The sequence below is a fragment of the Coptis chinensis genome, chromosome 9, assembly GCF_015680905.1.
Source record: "Coptis chinensis isolate HL-2020 chromosome 9, ASM1568090v1, whole genome shotgun sequence".
In the NCBI taxonomy this organism is placed as follows: domain Eukaryota; kingdom Viridiplantae; phylum Streptophyta; class Magnoliopsida; order Ranunculales; family Ranunculaceae; genus Coptis; species Coptis chinensis.
Window position 1 is genome coordinate 15,045,953 of NC_141464.1, and position 8,182 is coordinate 15,054,134.

The 8,182-nt window shown below is 36.2% G+C and overlaps 1 pseudogene; it reads right to left on the reverse strand.

Moving 5' to 3' along the window:
• Window positions 1-5,150: 5,150 nt before the first annotated feature.
• On the reverse strand, window positions 5,151-7,464 carry LOC147474906 (putative 1-deoxy-D-xylulose-5-phosphate synthase, chloroplastic; annotated as a pseudogene).
• Between the last annotated feature and the right edge of the window lie 718 nt (window positions 7,465-8,182).

Below are 8,182 nucleotides of genomic sequence, written 5' to 3' on the forward strand. Positions count from 1 at the left end.
CTCTCCCTCTACAATCAAGACACCTCACCAAGTTTGCTTTATGCTTTTCCTTTATGCTTTTTTCCTTTTAATTTTTGATTTCTTCTTGATCAAACTAGGTTTTAGAGAAAGCCTTCTTTTGTGTCAAGGACTTCTGTCTCTAGCCTTTTGAGTTAAGGACTTAACTTTCAGCTCTCTGGGTTAGAGTCCTTGACCTTTGACCTTTGATCTTTGACTTTGACTTTGAGTTTTTCATAGCAGCTTTGAGTCTTCATAATAAGCGTAAATAAGGCTCTTTTTGATGCTAAGATTCAACTTTTATGATAAGTGGTATGAATTGCTCTGTAACATGAAAAATGCAATAAATGCTATGAGTTATCTTTTCATTATGCGTAAGAAAGACTGTAATGTAGTAATGTAAGGGTAATAAAACGCACATTTGGGAGCTAATCATTAGCTTATCGTTCTAGTAAGTACCCCAAAGGTGTCGCTGAAAATGTTCTCATTAAAGTTCAGGATTTTTTACTACCCAGCCGACTTTGTTATTCTTGACATAGAAGTTTCTCATGATTCTATTCCCATCATCTTAGGGCGTCCTTTCTTGGCAACCACTAATGCCCAAATCAATTGTCAGGAGGGATTGATGAATCTTTCCTTTGGGAAACTTTCAGTGGAGGTTAACATTTTTTGACTCAAGCAGGGACAACTAGGTTTGCCTGTAAAAGGAGAAGTGAAGGCTGTTGAGAGTTTCGTATCTCACATTAATGCAACTAACGCTTTCATCCCCACACTAGTAGATATCTTATGGAAGAAGACAAAGATCACAATTTCGACTTCCTAGACATAGATGAAATTGAAGAAGATTTCCTTCGATTCTTTTGCAACTCTTCTATGCCACCTCCCGAGTCACGTCCTCTTGACTCTCATTCATCCCTTGATGCCATGACGGAAGAAGAAATTTTAAACCACTATCCCACTGATTCTTCTGACCCACCTATTGAGGAATGTCTTGCATATCTCAAGGCCTTTGATAATATAGAACTGAGAACACTAGCTGAGCACGATTTACCCACCTCACATAATCCAACCAATCATTCACCGTCCATCACGAATGATCCCCGCCCTCCACTATTTCAAAGGAACCTCGTACTTACACTTGACCTTCTTGCTTCTCATGTGGTTCAATTCATGCCTTCCTAAATCCATCTGGTGAGGAAGTAATACCCAAGAAAAAGCCACCTGACACCTTAATTTTCAGATATGTGATAATACCAACCCACGCCACCAATGAGTTTTATGCTAAACCCATGTTCTCATTCTTTCCACCCATTCATTCTAACACTTATCCACATTCCAAGTATTTTCCACAACAATTCCTTTTCTCACGATCATTCACTTGGAGACCCTTTTGTTGGAGGACAAAGAAGAAACTGCATGCTCGATTAAGTTCTAGGCCCATCAGACTTCAATCTCATTCCGCTAAGCCATGTCATAGAAAGTCTTGGTGCTTGATTCTATTTGGGGGTGCATGTTGTGATAGTTGACTTTTTCGGTTGTTGAAATATGGTAAACGGCATGTACATATATATTAGATAAAGTCTCGAGTATATGACTATAAAAGACTCATTTTTTGGTGTACTCCATTCCAATCTTATATTATGTGAGTGCACCATTAAGGTAACCGGACCCTCCTTTTGGAGCGAGTGGTTGTGAGTGCCGGATCCTTAGTTCACATTTCATGTAACTCACGCATTCATCTCTTGCACTTTTTCTCATTGTTTGAGTAGTGTTTCGCTATGGAGTGAGTTTCATTTTTATTTCTTCCTCGTAATTTTGTTTTTCCAAAAATCGAACATATAAAAATTAAAAAAATTAAAAACATAAACATATGTTAGTAAGTCTAGGGATTCTGACTTTAAAAGACCCAAGTTTTTGTACAATACCACATTTCTGGAGTATAGGCAACAAAATTTTATAAACTTAAAAAGAGTTTTCAAATTTTGTTTGGGGGTGGCGTGTTTTTGTATTTTATTTCAAAACTTTTTGCCACCCTTTGCCTGTCATGTTTACTCCAGTAGAGTCCGTGCCCGTTTAGTACGTAACAGTTTGATTGTGCTTCATGTTATCATATCATCTTTATAATAATTATGTTACAGGTACTGCCAATTTTTGTCACGTTTCTATTGTATATTTTTTCCTTATCTCTTTACACTTAGAGGACAAAGCGTTTGACTGTTTGGGGGTGGGATAAAATCATTTGCAAAAATTAGGCACTTTTAGAATATAAATTATGCACTTTTCTTTATAAAATGTTAAAAATCATAAAAATTAGTTATATTATGCACTTAATAATAATGGTATTGTTTCCTTTTCTGTGATAATATTAGTCTAGAATCTCATTTAGCATTTGAATTAAGACTAATTTTTAGAAACTTAGGTTAATATGTAGGTAATAGTCATTGTATCTTTTCATGAATATCTTGCATGAGCATCTATGATTGTATTTGACATTAAGTTTCTGAAATCTATGTTAAACTACTTATTTTACAAATCCTGTGAGAATCTAGCCATAAGCCTTATATGACTGAAATATATGAGTGATGACATAAGGGAGAAGTAAATTCCGAACAGAGAAATCACATGTCCACTTGCTTGATCACCACACCATATCCTAAGCAAGAATTTAGGCCCTCTTTGGATTGATATAGCCAGAAATTCACACCTATATGAAATTTATTATTCGCTAGTCGCCCCACTGAGCTTTTCGTTAACCTTTTCATAAACCTCAAATCCTTTACCCTTTTATATAATAATAATAATAATAATAATAATCAGCCTATCCATTTTTAATGAGTCTGAGAAATAGGATGAAATGAAGAAGAAAAAAAGAGAAAGACCTGTGGAAAACCAATAATTGTTAGTTGCTTCAAAAGAAAAATGAGGAAAGAAAAGAAAGTTTCCATCCGAAGAAAAATAAAATAAAATAAAAAGTTAGAACTCGAAAAAAATAAAATCAAAAGGAGTCAAAAGCCAAAACAAAAGGACTAAGGATGGAAACAAAGTGTATAAACAAAGTAAGAATAAGGATTTCTCTAGATACATGTTTTGAAGACCCTAATTTCTCAGACTTGTTTATTTGAATATCCATTTCCTTCCTTTATAAAGCATCACCTACACCCTGCAACACTTAATAAAGACATCTAACTCAATTAGGAATAGGTTGGTGTGATAGTAAGTTGTAGTTGTGTTTTATTGACCTCGACTCCTTTGGATTGTCATTAAGATTGTGCGGAAGAGTGTGCCCACTGCACACTAGAGTGACCGAACTTGAGTGGAAAAATCAGAGTGATTTGTGTCTTAACACATTCTTTTTGAGAACCTACTTAAGGACGCTATTCCAAAAGTTTCAAAAATGGACTTGCCATTGCATTTCATAGCATAGTTCATTGCATGTGTCTATCTTTAGATGATTTGATTATTATGCATGTATTAACTTAGGTTTTAAAAGAATTATTCTTTATTCATTGCTAGTGAGATGTATAGATATCTGAGATTAATTAAGGGAACATTACTTTTATTTCTTAGTCGTTGTAGTATAAATAAAGTTTGTGAGTATCTTCTTTGGAAAACTCTCACAAGGCTGTAACTCGTCCACTAGGGAATTCGTAGTGGTTTAAGGTCTTATTGCATATGGTCAATGCAATCGAACTCCGCGAAACGAGACTAGTTAGGATCATATTTTTGGTCACTTATTTTAATTTCTCATATTTGCTTGAGGACAAGTAAAATACTGTTTGGGGGTGGTTTGATAAGCGCCCAAAACTGTAGTTTAAAGCCCCTAATAGTATTCCATTTAGGCCAATTATGTTTATAATAATGAAAGTTTATTACTGTTTACATGTTTTTGTGTATTTCAGGTCTTGGAGTTAAATATGTGTAAAAAGACATCACTTTTGTAAGAGAAATGAGTCAAATTGATTGCTAGAGAAGTTCTATGGTTAAAGCCTACGTTTCAAGGAGAAAAAACATTTTCAAGCCTAGTCAAAGCTGGAAAGTCAAAGTCAACTCGGGCAGAAAAAAATTAAAAAGTCAATAGAACTTCAACAAGCTATATTCACTACAACATAAAAGACATTTAAAATCACTCCATAAGTGATGTAAAAAATATACGACATCACTTTTGCATGTGATGTAACTGGTGGCGACGTGAAAAGTCAGGGTTTTCCACATCACTTTTTAAACGATGTCCACAAGTGATGTTACTTTACATCACTTTTTAATTGATATCCACAAGTGATGTTATAACTTTGCATCACTTTTTAATCGATGTCCACAGGTGATGTTATAACGTTTAACATCACTTTTTAAATGAAATCAATAAGGCCGATTAACATCACTTAGGAAGTGACGTTTCATTCAAATTCCAAATTACTTGTAAAGTGATGTGAAATAACTCTATAAATCACTTTAAAAGTGATGTCCCATTTATCAAAATAATAAAAAAAATAAAATTGTCAATATCATCCCAATATAATACCATTTTCCTGGTCATTTATCATCAAATAAAGATAAAACGTATCTTAAAATCACATTCATCACACAAATATCATCTCCAATTACAAATATTACACTATATACAAAAAATTGTAACGAGCCAACATATACCAACAAAATCTAATTTGCAGTATCGGAATAAGCAAAAGAGAACCACAGTCACCCAACCAAGAACCAAGAACCTATCACAGCCTGGCTTGATGCAATCAATTTAATCCAAGAACCTATCACAGCCTAACAAATCACTCTGTTTTCTTTTTTCTGCAGTATGAAACATTGTACTAGAAAATCAATGCAAATTTTATAAAAGGAAAATAAACCTTAACCCCTAAACCCTAAACCCTAAAATAAACAGACGGAACATCCGCATAATATAGTACCTGAATGACAAAGGAAGTTCTACAGAAGATCAGGTCCAGCCCTGTGCCAAAAGCTGGTTGAGGTTGACTTACAATAAAAACGTTGTCGTCTATTTTTCTCCATCACTAGCGGAGTAATCAAAAACTTGTGTCTGCCCAGAAAAAAATATTTAAATAGCTGTTAATGATTTGGGTAGTAACACCAATAGCATGTAAGCTGCACCAATGCTTCAGGAAGTGTAAGAGAGCACCTCTTCATTACCTATCAACATGCTCAAAGACGACATCTAAAATCCTATACAAGTCCTTGAATACAAACAGGATAACCAGTACCTTGATTTTGCCATCAAGCTGTCCATCAAGTGCAATAAACTGCACAATGTGGGACGCAAATCCTCCCACGGATCCTTCCTCTACTGTTATCAAGAAGGTGTGTTCTTTGCAAAGCTCCCTTACAAGCTTGATATCAAGGGGCTTGCAAAATCTTGCATCTGCAACAATTACATGAATGTCAAGGCTGGCAAGAAGAGATCGAGCCCTAAGGCAGTTTTGAACCATCACCCCGTACCCAAGCAGAGCAACATCTTTACCCTCTACAAGAACCCTGCCTTTTCCAATCTGGCAACTAGTAGAACCAGTGTCATGAGCTATGCCAAAGATATTTCAACTGTAAGTTCACATGCTGACACGTCCACACAAACAGACGTGTGTTCTGGAAGTCCATACATGAAAGACATTGTACAGTAATTACCTCCAGGGGTATTCCATTGCATTAAAAGTTGTTCATCCCACCAACGACACCTCTTGGATAGCGAAAGCAAATGGGTCTATCATCTACATGGGTAGCAGTCACCACCATGTTTACAAGCTCAACCTCATCCGCTGGAGCCATGACAATCATGTTTGGCAAGCATGACATGAATGTGATATCAAATGCCCCACCAAGCATGGGACCATCAGATCCAACCAGTCCATCACTTGAAATTGGAAACCGCACTGGTACCTTTTGCCGATCCACGTCATGGACAACCTAAGACCACAACAAAAAGTTGAGGGAGGGAGAGAGAGTGTTACTTCCAACTAGAAGATTTTAAAAATATAGAACAGAGGAAATCAAGAAGTAACCATGCATTTTATATATATTCTATGCAAGAAATACTTGTGTATCCATTTGGGATATTAAAGCAAATATGTTAAAGCACTAGAATATGAGGCATCATGATATTGATGTAGTGGATCCAATATGTGAAACTATCCAATATTTGTGCATGGAATTGTTCGATCAGTATGGTACAGATTCTACTTGCATATGAAAAGGAAAGTGGAATTTGGCTATTTTTTGTTGGCATAAAAAGATCACATTATTACTTTTAGGATATTTGATTTATTTCACGACAGAAGTTACTTTATCCCTAATCATGACTTCTTTATCCCTCACCATAAGTATTTAATGAGAAAAAAAATTCATAGAGAAGGCAAAGTTATATTTTCTTGCCTACAAGCTCGAAAATATTCCTGTTGTTCCAAGTAGATTAAGTAGAACCAGTAGTTTAGCATAGATATAACATTGCAGATGTCATCGGAAGTCTCTAATTAATCAAAGACATGTTCAAGTTTAGAATAAGAAGAAGGATAACCTGATCATAAGCTTTCTGTAGAAATGTGGATGGAACAACACAGAACGGCTTCAGTCCCCCACAAGACAAACTAGCAGCAAAAGTCACTGCATGTTGCTCAGCCATCCCCACATCAAAAACCTGTCTGGGAAGCTTGCATGAAATAATTGAAGTGATGGATCCATTTCCATGCCCGCATGAACAACCACAAGTTCTTTGTCCCTCTTGCACAACAGAAATGGCATGAGATTGAACCAGCTCCAATCCAATAAATTCGTGATGAAAAACCACTCCAATATGCTCTAAGGAAAACTGAGAAGAGTACCTTAGCGGCCTCTCTAAACTTTCGAAAGGATTTACTGGATTGGAGCTTGCTAAGAGTAGTATATAAGCACTGATTGTTGTCTTGGAGCCCTCTTCTAGCTTCGGGTGTAAAGTGTGTCGGCTGTCATTTAAGATCACTACCATATTGGAATCCAAGTATTCAGCATTGCTCATTTCCTCATTCCTTTCTTAAAGAACCACTCCATATAAGTCGCATTAATAGTTCCATCATAGACAAGACAACGTTCACGAAGCTCGTCAAAGAGCTCGTTCGCTCTCTCCAAATTACCCAACTCAAGGAACCCAGAAATGAGATTATTATAAACAAGGGAATCAGTTCCATGACCCTTATTGAGCATTTCTCTAAAAAGGTTCATAGCATCAGAAATCCTATCCGCCTCAACAAGCCTTTTTGTCAAATGGCGATAAGTAACAGACGGGGGACCAAAGGGGGTATTAGCAAGAATATGAGCATAGACATCAAGAGCAACATCGACTCGACCAGCATCACAATGGGTATTAATTAGAACATTATAAGAAACAATATTAGGAACTATATTGGACTGATTAAAGAAAAATTGTAATAGACTAATTGCCTCTTCATACCGAGCAGCGCGATACATTGAAGCCATGATAGCATTACAAGTGAATACAGTAGGGTGAGTGTTGGAAAAACTAGCATGTCTAGCACGTATTTTGCAGGGGTTTCCAGAGATTCTGCAAGGAATTCCATTGGATCCATACACAAAAAGATACTCACCACCTTTTGACGAGTTTGAGGTAGACTGTTGCGTTCTACCTCAACGTGCAACAACAGTATTTCCTACAATTTCAGGACCCTCCATTTTCATTGTAACATCTGGACAAGGGATAATGCAAACGGAATCATCTAGCAACGAAGAATTAAAAGAGGGCAGTGTTATCTTTGTTCCCGCTGACACCCAGATAACCATAGCTTGTATATCTGACCTACAGTTGTATAGATCTGGCATAAATAGCAAGTTCTTGTGAAATGAGAAGCACCATTATAGTTTTGTATCTTATAGAGTTGGTGTTGTTTCTTACTCTCTATGTATTTGCCTCTTATGTATCACCTTGTAAAAGTACCAATCACATATACTACTAGAAAAACATTTTACCCAAAATACCATACTACTAAGAATAAAGAATACATCGAAAGAGTTTCATACTTGCCTTGTAGTAATATCTTCTCTTCATTTGATCTTCTCTCAACTTCTCAAGTTATCTAGTGGTAACAAATAGTAGGCAAAAGGGAATTCACAGCATGTCACCAGCACGTATTAAAGACTGGACTCTATTGTGAATACTAAGACGAGGACCAGTGAGTGC